The sequence below is a fragment of the Parasteatoda tepidariorum genome, chromosome 1 (genome assembly GCF_043381705.1).
Source record: "Parasteatoda tepidariorum isolate YZ-2023 chromosome 1, CAS_Ptep_4.0, whole genome shotgun sequence".
Taxonomy (NCBI): Eukaryota; Metazoa; Arthropoda; class Arachnida; order Araneae; family Theridiidae; genus Parasteatoda; species Parasteatoda tepidariorum.
In genome coordinates, this window is record NC_092204.1 from 52653387 (window position 1) to 52674700 (window position 21314).

General features: G+C 27.5%; 1 long non-coding RNA gene across 1 annotated transcript in view; it reads right to left on the bottom strand.

The window, feature by feature from the left end:
- The window catches only part of LOC139426959 (uncharacterized), a 186267-nt gene extending 170313 nt beyond the window's left edge, over window positions 1-15954 (bottom strand). The window contains exon 1 of the long non-coding RNA XR_011638098.1: window positions 15781-15954. This is a non-coding gene — a long non-coding RNA (uncharacterized lncRNA). The remainder of the gene's footprint in view (window positions 1-15780) is intronic.
- Between the last annotated feature and the right edge of the window lie 5360 nt (window positions 15955-21314).

The following is a 21314-nucleotide window of genomic DNA, read 5'->3' on the forward strand; positions in this document are numbered from 1 at the left end:
GAAATGAAGTGCGACAGACCACGTGATGTGCCGCAGTGGGCCATTAAGTGCACTTTCTCCTCTTAAGTTTCTGCTGCTCCTAGATCGGAATTAAGACCCCCCTAAATGGGGACATTCGTCTCCAATACACTCCCAGAAGTAAAGGTTTTCCTCTATATTCCAAGAATTTAAGTACTAGGCATAGGTCGGATTGAATTCCTAAATTGAACCGATACCTTTTCATGAATTGGAAACTTCAGCTGAAAAGTGTTGCATTTACCTCCACTGGCAAACTCACTTGCCAAATTAAGTCACTCCAGTAATTTTATTTCTTGGAGAAGGGGAACCCCTTTTCGTTCCAAAATTGAGTTCGCATATAGCTCTAAACGGCCGCTTCCAGCGTGAGGGAGTTAACTTATCAAGAAACTAAATAAATTACTCTCCGGGCGTTCTTTTTGGCGAATTTTAAGTCCAAGAAACTCCAGCATCGGTTTAAATTCCTGAAACTGAGTATATATCTCGTTCAGGAAGACTTTCTTTTTCGTTTAATTATATTTTAAATCATCGATCTCAAGTTTCTGAAAAACTGTTCAATATTTAACTAAACCAATGACATTAAATAAGTAATTATAGACCATATTTTGTGAAAATATTGATTTGTAATTTGTCAAACTTATTGACTTTTATTTTTCCTTATTTATAAAGTAAATTTTATAAATGCTACAAACTTCGGAATAAGTTATGCATTTTTTAACTTTTATACGTTTTCTTATACTAAAAAATGGAAACCTAAATTAAAAGTGGTAGAAAAGTTAACATGGACTTGAAAAATTGGAAGTAAGTATACTTACCACGGCTTTGGAAATGGTTAATTAACAATAGTTACTTTTTTACTTATTGCAAATAATGTTTTAAGTATGTAAAATTAAGTTGACACTTCTTGGAAATTTGAAATTCAAGTTTAAAATAAAGATTTCTGTTTAATAATAACTTATATCCCTCTTTACTATGTTTAGGATTCTTCAACAGGACTTTATTTCATCTAAATCTGTCGTGAACACATTATTTAATAAATAAAAAGTTTCAAATTTCTATTGTCAAAAACAATACGCCTCTTTAACATATTTTATCTTAAAGACCAACCTCATTGCTAAAACGAAGTTAAAAGTAATTCACCTGCTTACCAAAATCTATTATCTAATAATTATTAATCAGTCATAAACTTAACGGTTTTCAAACATCAGTTTTGGAGAAAAAATTTAAAGAAAATAAATTTTGAAAAAAAAAATTTTAAAACATATTTAAATGATATTTTTACTTTACTTTTTATGACATAAATTTTTAAAAATTGCATTTATATTAATTATTTAACAAAATAGCAACATAATTCATAAATTACATCAATATTTTTCTCTACGAAGCAATTTATGTAAATAATAGTGCATTTCAATAAAAGAAAACGGATTTTACAATAAGGCAAATTTATGTGAATCAGAACAAAACTCTAGTCAGAAAACAATTCAAAATTATAATTTTTATTTTCTAGAAATTCAATTTCTAGTCTTACTCATAGATTTCTACATCATATTAACTATTCATTCCATAAATCGTGCTTGCCCCCTGACGGGGGTGGGACGGGGTTAAGCTTTGATAAATCATACGCGCTTAGTGCTTTTGTTTGATTAAAAATTACATAACACAAAATGAAATATTCATTCTGTAATAAAAAAAATATTAATTTCAAAAATATTTATACTATAAAAAGTAGTCGCCTTTTAAGTAAAATTTATTTTTTGCTTATACTCAATATATCAGCAATAATGATATATTTTTCCATTACCAATGTTTCAAATTTGAATTAGCTTTCCGATCCTGTCAAGAGATGGCGCTGTCTAAAGTTAGCTGTAAATAATGTTTCTCCGCAGAAAGAATGTTAAGACTCGGAAACATTTTTACAGGTTAAAAAGGAAATTTAAACGCATATCTTTTTCTTTACATATTCTTAAGAAATTGCTTTAAAAAATTATTGAGTCCTTTTCCATTTATTTATTTATTGATTATAATACGATCATTTCTTTGTCTGAATAGAATTGTGAAAAATATTTAAAGTTTACTAGTTCTGTTTCTTTTGCAAGTTTTTTTTCCCCTTGTATAAACACATGTCGATTAGAAAGAATCGCATATTTCATTATAAATAAGTCATTAATTATTATTGCAAAATCATTTATAAATAATAAGGAAATTTACTTCGTAAAATTAATATTACAAGTTTTCAGAATATCACCTAAATATAGTGACCATTCATATTTATTAGAGCAAAGTTTAAAATAACTTTCTTGTTTTCTTTCGACTTTAATAGATGTTAAAAGAAAAATAATGTTAAAATACAGAAACATTGGAAAACAACATTTGTAATAAACAATGGTTTATCTTTTTGTTTTAGGTATTTTTTAAAATATTCAAATTTCCAACTGATTTATAGATAAAAAATGAAGAAAAATTACTGTGATTATCCACATTTTGTCTCACAAAAAATTAAAATAATCTTACTTTTCCTAAAAATTTTATGAAACTGCATAATAGCTTGAAAAAAATTTTTAATTGAACGTTAATGCACCAGGACCACAGAATACGTTCTCTACAACCTCGATTTTCAAACTTAAAACTATTTGACATAATTTTTACTTGACTAATGGTTTTTCAAATAAAATTAATAAATAAAATAAAACAAAATAGAAATTAAAATCTTACGAACATTTTACATACGACATATTGCAGTGAAAGCAAAATTCGAGGTAAAATACTTTGAAATTTTATTTTACTTGCTAAAAGGACGACACCATGTTAACAAAAAAATTAATTAAAACATATTTTCATTTAAAAATTCAAAAACAAAAGAAAACTTAATATATTATGTACGATGAGTTATTGAAAATTCGTATATAAAAAGTGGCTAGCTATTCAATTTCTTCATTTTTTTTTTATTTATTCCCTATTTTTCAATGAGGTGTACCCTTATCCAACAACATTATTACTTATATTCCAAACATTCATAGTTTTAAACAATAAACATTTTAAAAATCAGACTATCTTGCAACTCGAGAAGAAGTAAAACGATTACGCGTAATCATGTGTTTTAAATCAGATTTAATTAGATACCTGTAAACGACGTCACATGTGTATGCAGAACCTGATTGGCTTCTGAATCGGCAGAAGTCACAATTTGACTACGATGACGTCACTTGAAAGTATCCAATTAAAGGGGGAAAAGTTATGTACTAAAAAGCGAAATCAATGGAGAAATAGTATTAAATCGTTAAGGAGCAACGTAAAAAATCGTTAGTCTATAATTGACGCCATTGATGCTTAATTAATTTTGGTAATAAGTACTAACTGAAATAAAAGTAATAAGCTATGTACTAAAAAAATAATGAAGAAAATATACTTATTTTTTAACAGGAAGAGTAAAAAATTGTCATACCATTATTGACGCCAATGATGCTTAATTAATTTTGGTAATGGGTTCTAATTGAAACAAAAAAATAAGTTTTGTACTAAAAGACAAACCTTATGGATAAAAGATGCTTATTCTTTTAAGGGAACAACGAAAAATCGCAGTAACAATGTCGACATTGTTGCGGCGACAACAATGATGCTTAAATTATTTTGGTAAATGATGGTTGAAGTAAAAAATTAAGCAATGTACAAAAGAAAATTAATAAATTATGATACTCATTCGTTTAAGAGAAGCGTAAAAGATCATGAAACTATTATTGATGCCAATGAGACTTAATTAACTGAAAAATCAGGCCTTATTAGTATGAAGGTATTGGTGTAGTTTTAATAGATACGAAACATACTAATATATGATAAGCACCATTAGTAAATTTTATGCCTATAAATACTTGCCAAAAGTTCGCAAATACTTAACAGTTTTAATATAAATAAATACAGTGGAAAGAGGTTTTTTTACGGCTTCTGGAAAAGATTAAGTGCAAGAAAAAATTGCTTGATAGTGGCGAATTTGAATTTTCTTATTATGAATTGGGCTCGAGCAACAACCGCGTGCTAAATGATACTGAATGTAGTTAATCTTTATTTTAATGGGATGAACTACTAAAAAGTGTTTTACCTAATCTAATAACGTAAAGCTAACGGAATTCATAAAAAGATATAAATGAATTTAAAAAATGCAATTTCTTTAGCTTTGTTTATTTTATTGATTCATGCTTTTCAGCATAATTTCATAGCGTTTTTTAATACTGAATTATCACGCGTTTACTTTCTTTCTTACCCCGTATGAAGAACGAGTATTCAGTAGTAATATATATAGAAAATTGAAACTGATAAGTTAAGAGAAATTTTTAGGAAAAAATCTATCGTTTATGCTTAATTTTTCTTCATTTTAATTAATTAATTAGTTCTTTCCTAGTTCTTTTTTATTAAATAGTTTTTAATTTATTTATTCTTTAATTATTTTCCTTTTTTAAATATCTGTTTTCTTTTTTAAAAAAATTCCTCTAAATTATTTTCAATTCGTTAAGAAAATAGATAACGTATCAAAATCCTCTTTAAAAATCATTGGAGAATGAGCCGAACAGAAAAATAAACGGCACAAAAAAATGGTAATAATTCTGCCAAAGAGAGCGGAAAATTAACCTCGATAGCTTTATGACTGCGCGTCCGAGATTGCTCATTGTTATCGTTTGCAATTGAAACCGCAGATAAAATAAACCGTCTGTTTCAAACACTTCAAAGCTCTAATGATTAAATATATCGTTTGACACGATAGCTTCCATCGATAAACTGTTATTCGTGACGAATAGCAGGAGAAATCGATGTTAAACAGGATGAGGGAAGAAAAAAAAGAATCCCGAGGATATAGTGAAAAGGAAAAATGTCCTTAATGTCTCGCAAAGTATTCAATAAAGTACAATTCAATTTATGGCCACGGAATCATACATCCATAACGTAATGTAACCTGACGCTAGGTGTACAGCGTAGCTTCGCAGTTCCTATGGCAACAGCTCATTTCCGCTAATAACGGTTGCCTAGCAACCATGGTCAAAACCATTCAAGAAATGCCAGGTAGGAGAAGAAACTAAATAGAACGGGAATGGTTTAAAATTTCAGAATTTTTATTTAGTTTTTTCTTTCTTTGAGAATGAGAAAAAAGAGATCGGAAAAGAAAGAAAAAGAAGACATGCATTTTCCCCCTTTGCCTTTAGATTTCACAATGAAATAAAAGTTTGAAAGGATGGAGAAAAAAAGAATTTTTGTGATTTTCAAGGAATAGTTTTGGACTTTTCCCCTTTAAAAATGAGGTAAAAGTTTTTCTAAGTAAAAAAGATGGAAATAGAAAATGGAAATACCACCGTAAAGAATGTTTACACAAAAACTGAGCTTTTAGCTCTTTCTAGAAGCTTTTTCTAAGTTGGGCATTAAAATGCATTATTTTCTAGAGCAATGTAAAAATTTCGCGTAAATAAATATCTGTTAAATGAAGCCGTGAAGAATATGTCAAGCGAAAACCATAAATGAAATATTTCAAATTTTTACGTTTTTTATAAGATGCAAATCTCTTCATAAAAATTTTCCTCAGTATAAGCTTTGATAACAAAGATATTTGTAATATGTTTTGGAAATATGAAACTATTGAGATTTTGAGGAAATACCACAAAGTTTTTAAAATTGCTAGAAAGCTTCGCCACCTACTCACTTCGCCTCACCAAATCCTGTAGTTGCCGTCTCATTCCCCTATTTTTTTTTCAATATTATCAGGAAAATATTATTTTTTTTATAAAATGCATAATTATTTCAATTTTGTGCAAGACAGATCATATGATGCAATTTTATGCAGATGTTTAATTATTATAATACAATTTAATGCTATTTATGCATAAAATTCTATTTAAAGTAAATAAATACGTAGAATCAAAGGTATTGCTTGTATATATGGGATTGTTAAACGTGATAATATGTATAAGTACAAAACAGTACATTTTCTTCTTTAAAAAAATCATAACTTTTGAACTATTACTAATAGTTCTATGGACTTGGTTAAGGCTTTGTTTTGATTCAGAGTAAAGAAATATATATCAGAGAGAATATGTCACCATTCTTGAGAAAATATATGTCCTCATCGGAAAAAATAAGTCATCACTCTTGTGCAAAATAAGATATTAAATATTTTTGGAACTGTTACTAATAAATTGGTTTTTGATTTAATTTTGCTCATAGAATCTAAAACTCAGTTTGTCTACTCAGGAATGTAGTGTATTATTTATCCATCAAAGCTTTTACAACTTCTGATCTATTGGTTGTATTGACATGGTGAGGTTTTATTCGATTCAGCATTAGAAAAATACATCAAAACAATACATCACTTGTCTGGACAGCAAAGAGTAAGTAACCCTTTCCCTCAATAATGTTCATAAATGGCCTTAATCCCTTTTTTAAAACAATTTACAGCATTCTGTATTCGTTTACTCAGTTACGGGCTTCAATCTTTAGGGCTATATTACAAAAATGTTAAATCAATAACAATAGGTTTCTGATTTGATTTTCATTTTGTTATACTCATTCACTTCTAGTATTGGCGAAGGCAGTTAATGACCTTGAAATTTGTGCAAACTTTCAACTACTTGCTAAAATATTAAGAGCAATTTTAAAGTCCCCCCAAATATGCACTACTCATACTTTTATTTTTTACAAACTACTCATTAATACGCTGAAAAATAAATACCCGTGCGGTTATCTGTTTGGGCTATTGTTCCTTTTTTCGAAGGATTTAGATACAAAGTTCCATTGAAAGGAGTTATATCTTAATTGGGTGGTGCCGTGATTCACTCGTTTCAGAAAAAGTGTTGTATCATGTAAATTGATGTGTTTTTCTCAAAATTTCAGAGGATTTGTAGTTTCGAACACCCAAAACGATGATAATTTTCCCAAAAATACCTAAACACATATTGAATAGTTTTACGTAAAGAACATACAATAGATTTTCAAGAAAATCAAATATGTTAAGTATCCAACCCTGTCTGACTACTAAAAGGACGTCATAAACTACGGGAGAACAACAAGAACGAGAACTTGTCACAAATTCTCCTTCACCTCTATTACTAGCTTAAAATTTAAAGCACAGAGAAAGTGTACTTAGACAAACCTAGAGCAAGTTATGAAGTTTCAAATACTGAAATGTTTGCCTGATGTACTCTTACGTTTGTCTAGATTTACTTTATATTTATTTAAAATTTTAAATTAGTATTGGAAGTGAAAGACAATTTGTGACGAAAAGTTTCTCTCGTGGTATGGAGTCCTCTCAAAAACAGTGGCTCTTAACAACCAATCATCTTCTGAATTTGGTCAACAAGTGTTCAAGATGGAAGCCTAATATTTTGAACCCAGCCTTGAAGAAAAGGAAGCTCTTAAACAAATCATTAGGACAAACTCACCGTTCTTAAAGAATTGTTGAAGGAAACTAACCCGCATTTGCCTTACAAAGAGTGGAAAACCGCAAAAAATCTTTTATAGTACAAAATAGCCAATTAGTTGACGAAAAATAGAAATTTTTTTATACCAGTTAACAATTTTTTCTAATATTTGGGAATTTGTCTATAAAATTATGAGTTATATTTATACAAATTAGTGAAGTATAAATTAAGATTGTTAAAAGCAGTTATTTTACAATTCTTTAGGAGATACAAGGTAAAAGATCGCCATTGCTCTGAGGAAATAACGAATACGAAATTACATTTTTTTATTTTTAAATAATTTATGGAACTGTCATGACCATGTAAAAAACACTTAGTATCTCTAACTATCATTAAATGATTTTTCAACCCTATTCCATATTATAATATCCAAAAAGAAATTTAATTTCTTAATTTGCTGTATTTTATTGATAAAGTACTTTACAATATATTTTCGAACTTCTCGAAACACATCATTGAAATTTATTTACTTTTAATATGTTCTATTTTTGAATAGCATTTCCATATGTACATAATAAATTATATCATAATTATTTCCTCTCATGAAAATCTGAAGTACATAAGGTGTGGTTCATAAAATTAATATCTTTTATTTATTATACTTCTTATGAAAATCATTAAATTCTAATAACTCGTAATCAAACAAATAAAGTGGCTAAAAATGGCGAACATAAGTCTGAAGTATGTAATTAATATGAAAATCAGATATATGCATTGTCAAGCTTTGATTTTAATCTTTAAAATATTCTTCACTGAGAATTCGTCGAAGGCTTAAACATGGTCTATTTGCATACAAAAGACTTCATAAGAATTTCGCAAACTAATATTTATACGCTTATTGGTACATATGTTTTGGGTCTCTTAAATGAAGAAATACAATCACACGTATTAATTCATTTACGCCTGCCATCACATCATAATTAAATTGCATTTCTTTACTTCTTGTGTTGTGTATCTTAATTAAACATCGCGGGAAAATCAGCGCTGTGCAGTATGGGTAATTTCTCTTTCATCTTCCGGTAAAGTTCTGAAAACTCATCTTAACTTACCAACATCAAAGACTTTCATTCAAAATTTTGATTCAATACTACTTGTTTGAAGTATCTCCTTCCTTCTAATGGGTTTATTGTTTGAGAATATTAATAGGCAAACTTCTCCTTTTTGAAATAAAAAGCAACATTCAATGCCTTGCATTATAGAAAAATGTGCTAAAATTTTTTTACTCAACTTGGCAATATTTTTTTTATTAGAATATTTTTCATAAGGCAGGTATAAAAATTAGAAAAAAAGAAAGAAAAGAATACTAGGATCGGTTATCCGCATTTGTAGACATTCATGTTAAAGATATCTTTTTTTAAAAAGTTAACAAATTAATCGATTATCCGCATTTGGGGACATTCATGTTAAAGATATCTTTTTTATAAAGTTAACAAATTAATCGGTTATCCGCATTTGGGGACATTCATGTTAAAGATATCTTTTTTTATAAAGTTAACAAATTAATTAAAATTATACTTCAAATTTTAAAACTTTGCATTTTTAAACTAAGAAACTTTATTTTAAAAAACTAAGATTTAATTTTTTTAACAATTTGCAAACTTTTGAACACGCAAGCTCTAAACAACCCTTTTTATAATTTCACAAAAGTTGGCCCCACGAACATCACATAAAAATTGTTTTACAAAAAATACATATTTATAAAAGTAAGATTTTCTAAGCAATTTTAATTATATCATTAATTTATTGACTTTTTGTTCGAATGTAACAACATAACGCATCTGAAATACATTTTAGGAGCAAATTGCTTTTAAACGTTGCATTTTTTGGAAAATATAAATTAACAGTCCACATATATAATATATATTTATGTAGTACAAAAGTTTTTGTTATTCGTTATAGACATGCCCTCCCATTCTTTCCTTATTTCACCCATGAATTTAGTTAAACAGTTTAAGTATAAACTAATTATTAGCTAAATTTACGATGCTACGAAAAACAGAAAATTTATTACGAACGTGCTGTAGATTGGCATAAATATGTAAGAACGCTTGATTCGGCATTAACTTAAGGATTTACAACTTAAGGATTTGAAACACCAATTCAAAGATCAAAACTCTTCCTTCATAAAAAAAATTGAAATAAAAAGCTTTATATCCGACAAAAACTGGCAAAACTTTCTTTTTATGTTCACTAGAAAAATAAATTATTTGTTCTTTTATTATTGTCCAAGTGTTTATTGATTATTGAATTTTAGAACCCAGTGATGTATAAAAATTATAACAATTGTTATAATATTTAAAACTGTACTGTAAGAAGTTGGGTAGTCTACAATAACAAAAAAAATCATTTTTCATATTGCGAACGGGAAGGAGTAAAACTATTAATCTCATTAATTCAACAAGGTGAATTAAGGGTGGTAATTAATTTTCCAGAGCTATGCTAATGTAATGCAATCGGTCACATCATTCAGAACTCATTAATAAACATTTTAAAGATGATTCATTTGAAATCCATATTCGTCGCCAAATAATGCCAAGTAAAATAAAAACTCATCCCAAAGTAACCCGAGGAAACCTCCAGCAGATATGAATGGCACACACACTACTGGAACTTCTAAATTGTTTAGGATATCTAACCGAAATCCATTTATTTTATAGATATATCTTCTTCTAAAAACGAGCACAATAAAAAAAACTCTGGTGTGTATGGCTAAATAATAAAATACGCGAAAGGTTTCCGTGAAAGCTCTTAGCGTGCTCTGATGCAATAACTGAGAATTGATCATTCGTTTTCTGACGCTCTCACGCAATATTGCATTTTTTTTTCCTTTCTATCTTACATAGAATACACTTATTTTTATTTTCGTTCGCCTCCAACCACTTTTTTCTTTATCGTTATTATTCCCAATAAGAGCAAGGACGATGTTGCTTAGACACAAATACGTTTTTCTATGAAATAAGCTGAAATGTTGTTAAATGGAATAAAATGGCTATAATTTAGTTTTGGTGCACCCACACTTTACAAATGATAAAGAAGATATTGAAAAACGTGGAAAAAAATGAAAGAAGGGAACGAATGTGTGGTAGTCCGTGAATTGTTTTTGAAATCGTTGCTCGTTTAAAAAGTTTGAGTAAACGGTAAAGAGTATTGTTTTATTTTATTAATTTTGAATTTTTCGGTGATTCGTCACTTTATGTAATTTCTAATTTTTCACAACATAGTAGATTAAATAATAACTCTAAAAGTGCTTAATATTATAATGCAAAAGCGCTTAATAATGCAAAAATTGCATGTTTGAGGCAATAAAAAAGCAATTGCTTTTAATAATATTAATAACAGATTTTTCATAAAAGAATTTTAATTTTTCAACAGTTTTAGACATTTGTTGTTCGGTGAAAAACACTCATTTTGAATAATACAATATTCTACTGGCTTAACTTATACATTATTAGAGTAATACATTACTCTACTAACTAAAATTTTAATTTTTATTTATTAAACAAACGCAAAATATATTTTCACTTTACAAGAGGATAATTTTATTATGTGAAAACGAAATTAGATATGGAAGTAAAATGAAATAAACAGATTTAATTGATGGACATTTTGTAAGGTACTTCTAATGCAGTATATTTAATTCAATAGCATATTGAAAAGAAAATTAACAACATTGCTTATTATACTTTTTTGCAACTTTTTTTTACTAAAAGTTATAATTATAAGGATAATCCAGTATGAATATAATAATTTAGGAAAGAGTGAAATTATAAGAAAGTTCCAGTATTTTAGTTCAAATCAAGAAATTAAATAAATACATTTTTATGTATTACGTATGGCATTTTTATTTTATTTTATACATGAATTAGTTTACAGAAAATTACAAAAAATACAATTCCGGTGATTTAAAAAGCATTTATGTGCTTGAAAAAGATATTAATAAAATAACCATTAAAAGTGAACATTTCAAATAAAATTTGTAGAAATGCTTAATCATAAGAATAAATTGCCCCATTTTTTCCTTCCTAATTTAGCTAAGAACTCAAAAATATTTCAATATTAAAAAACTCGACTGTTTATTACATAAATCTTGTAACTTTATTTAACAAATACATTAATTATTTAAACTAATTTAGATAAAATATTTCTGTAATTTAAATTTATCCTTTGTTTAAAATTTTAAAAATATTTTTATGTATGTGATATTTTAAATTTCAAAGTACAACTGTCTACGATATCAAAATTTATTTTCCATGATAACACTAGTTAATTTTCTATACCATTAAGTTGTAAGATTCCTCTTACTGTAGCTTAAATTTAACTAACTACTTGTTTCGTTATAACTGCATGTTATACCGAAGAATTAGCCCCATATTCCTCACGATAATACCCAACATTTAAATAGGGGAGAGTTACGTCTCACCAGTTTTAATTTTTGAAGTTGGTATGCAGAATGTAATAATTCAAATAACATAAAATAATTATGACCTAATTCTGTCATACACTTTTAAAAATCTTTGTAAATAAAAAAAATTGGTCCAAAGCGTTGCCCATTGGGCCATTATCTGTCACACCTTGACTAAAACTCACTTTGAACTTCACTTAAACTTCGCTCTTTTAAACTTAGTCGATTTTAGTTGAATAACCATTTCAATTTTAGTTACTCCAAGTATCCCGTATCAGATAAAAAAAATCATGAATATAATATCAAATAATATTTAATTCGAATATTTCAAAACTTAATATCTTTATAAGAACACAAAAGTTTTTGTCTGGGGTAAGTGGTTCATTGGGAAATAGATTTGTGATAAGTGGTGTTAAGAAACACTTGTGCATTTCTGGGATTGGTACAAGATGCAATACTAATAATAGAAAAGGTACAACAAACATACATTTTGTTGATTTTGTTTCTTAAAAAATTAATATTTTATCTTATGGGCAATTACATTTTGGTACTAATCTACCTTGATTTGATTTCCAGATCTGAGTGCTATGAGGATATATTTTCCATTTGAATTGATTTAATTTTATAACCATAGTTGCATAGCCGTCCGAAATTTCAGTTTACTGCCACTAATGTTCAACTCCATAGCCTTGTAATTTTGAATCCAATCCAGAAGACAAGGGAACACCTGGATCAGTACCCCCCAGTGGCATTGATTTGTTATAGGAACTCGCAGGGCTAAAAACTGGCTGGAGGACTAAACACTAAATAGATTGAAAATATTACTTTCTAACTATAAAATTGAAAAAAATGTTTTCCAGCTCATGCTTAAAAACTTAAAATGTTTCCAGCTCACGCTCTTAAAAATTCCTTGGAAAAAATGGTTATGTAGCAATTTAATTAATTGTTATTTTACCATATTCAACCAGAACAGTCATATAATCACAAAAATATGATATTAAAACTATTAACTGTGAAAAAATTTATTAAAAGTATACACCTTATATGGCTAAGCAACCAAATTTTTTAAAGCCAGTAATGCTTATCAGTCAATATTATATCCGGTAGAAAGTTGGTTCGAATCACAGTGTTCAAATCATAACAATATTTCTTACCGTCTTCCAAAACATAAAAAAATTTCCTGTGTGCTGTATTTCTTAAATGGGAATCCTATACTATCGTAATGCGAAAAGCTCATTCATTCATAAATGGCAGCATAACAGAGCTGCTTAACACCAAACTTCAGTATCTTCCATCTCACACGATAGATGGCGTCACCGGATAAACTAATTAAGTCACATTCTATGGTTCTTTTAACAAAACATAACTCAACCGCAACCTAATTCAAATTTCCATTGCCTATCGAAACGCTTTGACATAAACTATCTCCAATGTTCAGTTAAATTTCATTTTTGTGGTTTAATAACCATGGTAGATGTAAATGGTTACAAAACTGAATAGTTTGGAATTCTCGAATTTTTAACCATATCAGTTATAAGTGGTTTCTGAACCATAAAGGTAAGAAATGTTACTAACCGTAAACTTTACGGTTATAATCCAATTAACCGTAAACTTTACGGTTAATTGGATAGACAGACTGCTTTAGGTAATTTTACCGTAATTTTAGAATGAAAATTCTAACACTAGAGCAAATTGTAACTGTCCTTACAGGTATCAACTATATATATAAAGAATAAAAAATTTATCTGATGGTGTGACTAGTCAAGGTACAATACTTTCTCTTACATTATAATACATATCTTTAATATGTCCTTTAGATAAAATGAGCTCATTTAAAAACAATCATTAACAGTTTTTGTGAAATAAATTGATTGATCAGTTAAATTAAATAAAGTAATTACATCGGTATAAATATATTATTTAACAATTTTAAAAAAATACAAAAATTGATTATACTTTGATATTTACTTTTACCCTTAAGAAATCTAACGAAATAATTTAACAATCATTTTTTTATAATATAAATTGCTTCGCAACGAAAATAAATTTCTATCCAAATTAATACATAGTATTTAAACTAAGTTAATCACCAAGTCAAAAAATACAAGATCAAAAGCAGTTAATCTATACAACTGAAACATTTGAATTTGTTAATTTACTATTTGAAATTGTTTTGATTTACTGTACTAAAATACTGCTATAAAAAAATCTTAGCTATTGGTAAAGAAAAAAAAATATTAATAAAGCAATTTACAAATTTAAGCATTTACACTTCGCTTAAAATTTATTCATATCTGAACTATAATGATTAAATTTGTTACATTTTTAGTATGGTGTTGATTTCAAAATAGTTTCAATCGACTATAGTATCAAGTGATAATCAGACTCAATTTCATATCTAGTACAGTTCAAAAGATATTAAAAATTTAACAATGTTAAGAAAACTTGGTATCTGTTAGACCATATTATGTTAATTCCATTTTGATGCATAATTAGGGATCTTTTCAATATTGCCACAACATAATAGCTCATCCCACATAGTTCAACATTGCATATAATCTTGTATACATATATACAAGATAATATGTAAAATCCTAATTATCATTTGATACTATACAGCTTTATTGCTCTTACACGACTGAAACTGACACGACTTGTATATGTTCGTGTATCAATTGGTTAATGCAAGGCGTTAAAAATTAATACTAATAGGAAGTATGTATATAAAAATGTATATGTATANAATCTTTTTAAAACTATAATAAGATTTATCAAACTATAGAAAACTGTGGTATTAAAAAAAATCACTATATTGAATTTGTAATATTTTTTTAAAAATTGCGTCACAAGGAATGGATATTAAAATTTTGCATTGGAAGTGACTTGAAGTATCATATGTTTTAACGTATTCAAGTTCGAAAAATAATTTACAGAAAAACATTTTTAAAAAAATATAAATTTACTGTTAGTTAGAATTAAATGCTTCGTTGAATTTGTTCAGTAATTGCTTAAAAAATTACTAATCTTTGGCAGTTTAGGTCAATATTTATGTAATATTATCTTATTTTAAATTGAAAACACTGTCATTTATAGTTCAAAATAAGATAAATGTTAAGTTTTTAAAGCATTCTTTAATAATAATCTTGATAAGAAAAAGCGTATTATTATAATAACCATTTTAGTACAACATGTTTTATATCTATATAAGTGTAAACTTATTATTAACAACTATATATTATTACGATAACCATAATAACTTCATTTTTTGTTCATAGCCCAGTTATAGTTTGTTTTTAACGGATACGTTTAATATAATGCTTTGAAACTTAATTCTTTTAAAAATATGATTTAAAAATGAGTACACAACATGTTTTATCGAAGGAAAATATAAATATATGTATTGTATCTTCAAATGTCTTTGTGATACTATTTATTAACAAATGAACCTACTCAGCATAATATCCATTTCTTATATCAAATCAATAATTCAAAAAATGAAAAAAAAAATTTTTTTGTTTAAATGTTAGCCATGGCTGAAATCTGATATAAAATACAAGATCAAAGGAAGCGAAAACCTTTAACTATTTTTAAACATGCCTTAAACCAAAGTTAATACGCACCAAAGTAAAAAAAAAAAAAATATTCAGCATCACAATTTATTTGTTTTGTGTTTATTGCGCAGATACCAATTTTATAACACAAACCACTAATTCTGAAATAGAGAAAGATTTTGCTTATCTCAAACGGATTTTTCAATCCTGGAGAGATGAACTTTTTAAAACTATTAGTATAAACAAATACATTACAATTTGTAACCAAAATAACTATAATTTTTAGATTCGAAATGAGAATAATAGGAAGAAGATAAGAGTAGAAGAGAGAACTAACAAATATAAAAGTACTTACAATTTTAGCTTTCCATGCTGAATTACTTGATTCCGATTGGTTAGAAGATTTGAAAAACACAATAAAAAATTAAATTCCATTTTAATGTTCGTGTAAGTCACGAAAAGGAAAGATCTCTAGCAACTTGAACAAAATGAGAACAACCTGTTGCATTCGACTCCTCCCTAGAGCAACAGTTGGCCGCAGCTTACAAGTTTGTACAACTACATTATCGCCATCTATCTGTGAAATAAAGAACTTTTATTCTTAAAAGATTATATAAACAGAACGAGTGAATGATTGACATATATTATTTTTATTCATAGCCAAGATCTGATAATAAAAAATTGAATTAGTAGAAATAGTCTTTAGTTAGTTTAAATTTAGAAAAGATTAAATGAAAATTCGGGTGCCTTTTTCAATTTCCATCGCTTTCCTCAGTGTTAAATGCAATTTGAGTTACTTAGAATCTAATTATTTGTAATTTTCTTAATCAAGACTTTTTCAGGTATTTTTTAATGGAACTTATAAATACAGGAAAGGCTATTCATCTATCTAAAGCCATTTTAACATTTGCTTATGCATTGCATAACGCTCAATATACAACGTGTATAACGTTATAACCAAACCATATCTGTATTGTTAAACATCTAAGTGCCCATTCCTCGTATAGCGAAGTTCTTGATATTTTTAGAAATTCAAAACTAAAACAATCAGAACTTGCAAAACTGAGACAATTGTAAAAGAGCTAAAGCAATTATATACAGTAGACTAAAGACTAAAACATTCGAATAACATTTACTATAACTAAAATAATTTAAAAGGAAATTTTATTTTCAAAAGCTCTAAATTATACGATTCTTCAGAAAAATTATTTAATGCGAAACAAAATATTCTGATATAATGATAATTTTTAAATACCATATTCTGATATTAATTCACTTGCTTATATTTTGGGAGTTTAATATACAGTATTTCTCTCTGTCTTTTTAATAGAACACTTTTAATTATTTTTGCAATCTTTTTTCATTTATTGGGCATAAAAGATAAATTGATAGAGGAAAAATGTCAAATGTCCCTTACACAATTTATCAAATATATCTAAAATAACAGAAGGTACGTAAAGTAATATAAATGTCATAAATTAAAGTTAAGAAAATATTTTATCTATTTTAACTTATTTTTAAATTCCTTTTTTATTTAAATTGCCTTATCGAAGTTTAAGAAAAATATTTGGAAAAACTTTTAGGTCACGTATAAATAAAAATATTAAATTGAAACTATGGCTTAAAATTAAATTATAATAAATATTTATTAATATAACTAGCTTTTGGAAAATATAATTAATTTAATTATTCAATAAATTTCGAAATTTTCGTTACCAAAACACATTCTTCGCACGCTTGTAAATATTCTATAAAAAAATCTAAAAAAAACTCAATATTTATGTTTCTATGTTTCGGTTTTATAGCCTAACTCGAATGCCTCTTTTGATTTTGTTCATTAAAATCGAATATGCGGGGAACTAATCTTTTTAGCTATAACTCTTATCGTGTAGCCATATGCAGAGTGTGCAAAAAAATAAATGGACTACGCAGAATTACTTTTTTAATAATTATAACAAATTTTAATATTGTGCATTTTGTTTTATTTTAATTTTTGCATTTTATTTCATTTTATTTTAATTTATTTTGTATTCTAAATATTTTTATTTCATTTTATTTTTATTTTATTTCACAATTGATCTAAAAATATCTGAATTTTGAGACTTGCAAATTTTTACATCGATTTCCACGTTGTTTACTGTAATATTCGTAAGCCTCGCACTTGCATTGCGTTGCTGTTTGTTATGCAATGTAAAATGTTGAAAGAAACTGAATCAATAGTACAATAGTTTGAAAAAAATGCAGAATGTAAAAAACGATATTGCAGGTTTAGATTTTAATAAATTTTACTTTAATTTGTTACTGATACAATGCGTAATTGAAAGTTTAAAATTTCAAAGATTCAGTGAAATATATAGTGATTACGTTGTACGTACATAGCTAATTAGTTTTTTAAACGCGATTTTTCATACATCATTGTCTAAAACCTTTTTCGCATCCTAATTAGTAACTTTAAAAAATATTCCATTTACAAAGAATTTATCTATTACATTTTTAATATTAAAAAAAAGCATAATTTTGGTTAGTAAAACCAAAATATGCAGTTTTGTTTAATAAATACCAAAATATTAGAATACGAAACTATATTTCATTATAAATGGTGCAACACCCACACAGCTCCAATGTTCGTTTAAATTTTATTTTTATGGTGTAGAGCCTATGCTAGTTGAAAATGGCTACAAAACCGTATGGTTTTGTATTCACGGTTTTATAAGCTTACTAGTTGGTTTTTAAGGCTTTCTTAACCTTACTACCATAGTGACAAACTAGCCTTCGTTCCGGACTTTTTGATGGAACTAACCCGCATTTGCATCACATGGAAAGAAAAACCATGAAGACATCTAACGGTATGCCCGAAAGTGAGGGTATTATAACCTTTAATCCGTCTGCCACTGAGGGTATTTTTATGTCAGTACTCTGTGGTCGGTGCAAGCTGGAAGCAAAATTCGAATCGACCAGTTAACGCTGGAATCAAGACTGGGTCACCTGATTGGGAGGCGAATACTCTATATCCTGAGCCATTCCGGCTCACGTGTTAAGTATTTTATTTTATTTCACAACCAGTGTTGAACAGATGACCCAATCCTAAGTTTACGACTATCGATGTTTAACTCCATAGCCTTGAAATATTTAACTCAACCCAGAAGACAAGGGAACTAATGGAACAAGCATTGCGACAAACTTGCCTTCATTTCCGACTTTTTTTATTAGAACTGACTCAAATTTGCGTTACATGGGGAGGAAAACCACTAAAATCTCCCAAGTTTATCCCGATGGCAAGGGGATAATCCGCCAACCGCTGAGGATGTTTCACGTCAGCACTGTGGTAGGTGTGAGTTGGAAGACCTGTTAATTACTGTAAAATTAATTAAATTTGTAAGTGGATCTCAATTTGAGTGTGAGTCTCAAACAATTTACATACTCGGTCATTCTGAAGGGAATAAACAGCAAAACACATATAAATATCAATAAACAAAATTATGCAAAATTTACGTGTTCTGGAGAGAGAAAGAGCTCCCTCTTATTATAACGATACGAAGAGAAAACTATGATACTGTCAGATAACTAAAAGTACGCAGCCAAACGAAACCCTTTGCTTGGGCTTTCTCAACAAAATGTATTTTAAATATATAATAAACAATTATACAAGATTAAATAGCTTAGCACCTTGTTCGCTGCCGCTGACCAACCCCGATGGATGCTTCGCAATAATTGTTTTCTCTTGGCAGAAAACAGATTTTTTTACAAAAATTTAAATTGTTCTCTTAACATAGATATACTAAAAAGAATCACACTAGTGCCTCCACTTCTCACGGTCAAATATTAACATTATAAATATTTAGATCTATCGGTGAACAGAAATAATTTTTCTAAGAAATCATTTTTTAAAATAACGTTTACTTTGTTATAACATTATATAAAATTGTTTTGTTCTAACTAATTTGGTGAATTCACAACCGCAATTTAATATTTTCGATTACAAAACGGGTGAATATATTAAATACTATTTTTGCTTGCATCACATTGTTCATGAAGCAGATCATTAAGCTCTAAATTATTTAACGAAATCTCTAAGACGGAAATTTATAAAATTATATTAATATATTTGAACAAATAATAATAATGTGTATAGGACCTTCGGTCCTATACACTATATATACACGCGACGCGATTTATCAAGGTCCTATATAGTGTCATGTTGATTTATTATTGATTTATTTTCCATGTTCATAACATGCCAACCAATCAAATAAGAATTATAAAGCGGATTTTAAACACCTTTAGAATGGTTAACATTTTACACATTTCGTTAAGATTAGACACCTTTTTAAATAACTTTCTTAAAAGGTAGCGCAGAATTTTTGTAATAATAATAATAAGAATACAAAAAATTCTCTTATTTTTAAACTCTTAAATCAAAAACATAATAATTGCAGTACAGAAAAATACCTTTAAATTAAGGATACAAAAATACGTGTAGAAAAAAAATATCTTTATAACTTTTATTAATTTTATGCTCATAACAACCAAAACAAAAAGAAAATGAAAGAGGGAAAACTGGATCCTACAACGTGATTTTCCGCCAATAAAAATACCCCGACAACAATGGAAAACTTCGTCATCACCATTAGATTTTTATGAATTGCTTGATACGTCATTGTAATAAAAACGCAATACAGTGGCATATTTAAAATAAGTGTAATAAATAGATTACATAACAATGTGCAATTTTTTCCTGAAAAATGCAATCTAATTAATTATAAGTAAAGCAAATAGATTAATAATATACATTTTGTTTCCTTAGAAAATTAGAAGTCTTAAAATAAAAAAAATCAATAAAATTGTACATTTAAAATAATTATAATAAATAGATTACATAATTATAATAATTTTTTAATAAGAAAATCGATCTACATATAATATATATATTAAGTTTATAACGTAATAATAATGAATTTTTTCCTAGTAAAATCAGTAGTCTAAGAAATTAACGAAAAGCTCAACGAAATTGCATCTTTAAAGTAAGTCAAATAAGCAGATGATAAATATGTTATTACAAACAAGCAGCTTTGTTTTACTTATAAAAGAACAAACATTAGAACTGCATTTTCAGCATGAAAAAAAGAATTAGAAACTGTATATATTTAATAAAATAAAACAAGTTTTAAGCGAAAATATTATGAATTTGCATCAAAATTCATTATTTCTGGACAATAAAATTATAAAAAATATGAATCGATCTAAAAACCCAATTATGCAGTATCAAAATATAAAATCTCTGAAATAAATTCATTTCAAACGAGCAGGAAAGAAAGATATTAGGCTTGTTATTTCATATTTAATACTTCTTATTCATAAAAAATTCATTTAAAGATGGTCTTGCATCAAAAATATTAAACTCTCTGATGCTGTACTCGGCTTAAAATTGGCTGCATCAAAACAAGGTCTATCATTTTATATACTACCTTTTACTAGACTACACATCATAAAGAAAAAGAACTTCAGTAAAAGAAGTATACTTACTGATAAAGAATGTTACGATATAAAATGTTTCATCCAAGGCTGCCAGTTTCAATGCAAAACAATTTTTCTTTTTTTTTTTCTTCCTTTTTTCTGATATTTTTATTTTTGAATTTCCTAAATCTGATATTTCAATTACTCCATCGATCTTAAAACTTTGACTCGAGGGATAAGAAAAAAAGTTCTACTGATCATTTTCTTTTTATATCGTTTTAACTCTCCTAGTCGTTGCCAACACAAAGTAAAGAATTTTGCGACAACAGACGATAAAGAGCGGCTTCCATGTTTATTTTTGAGGTTAAGTTAAAAGAAGTGTAGTTTCTTGTGTGTTCAAAGAATTGTGCGTTCAATAAAGTGCAACAATTGGTT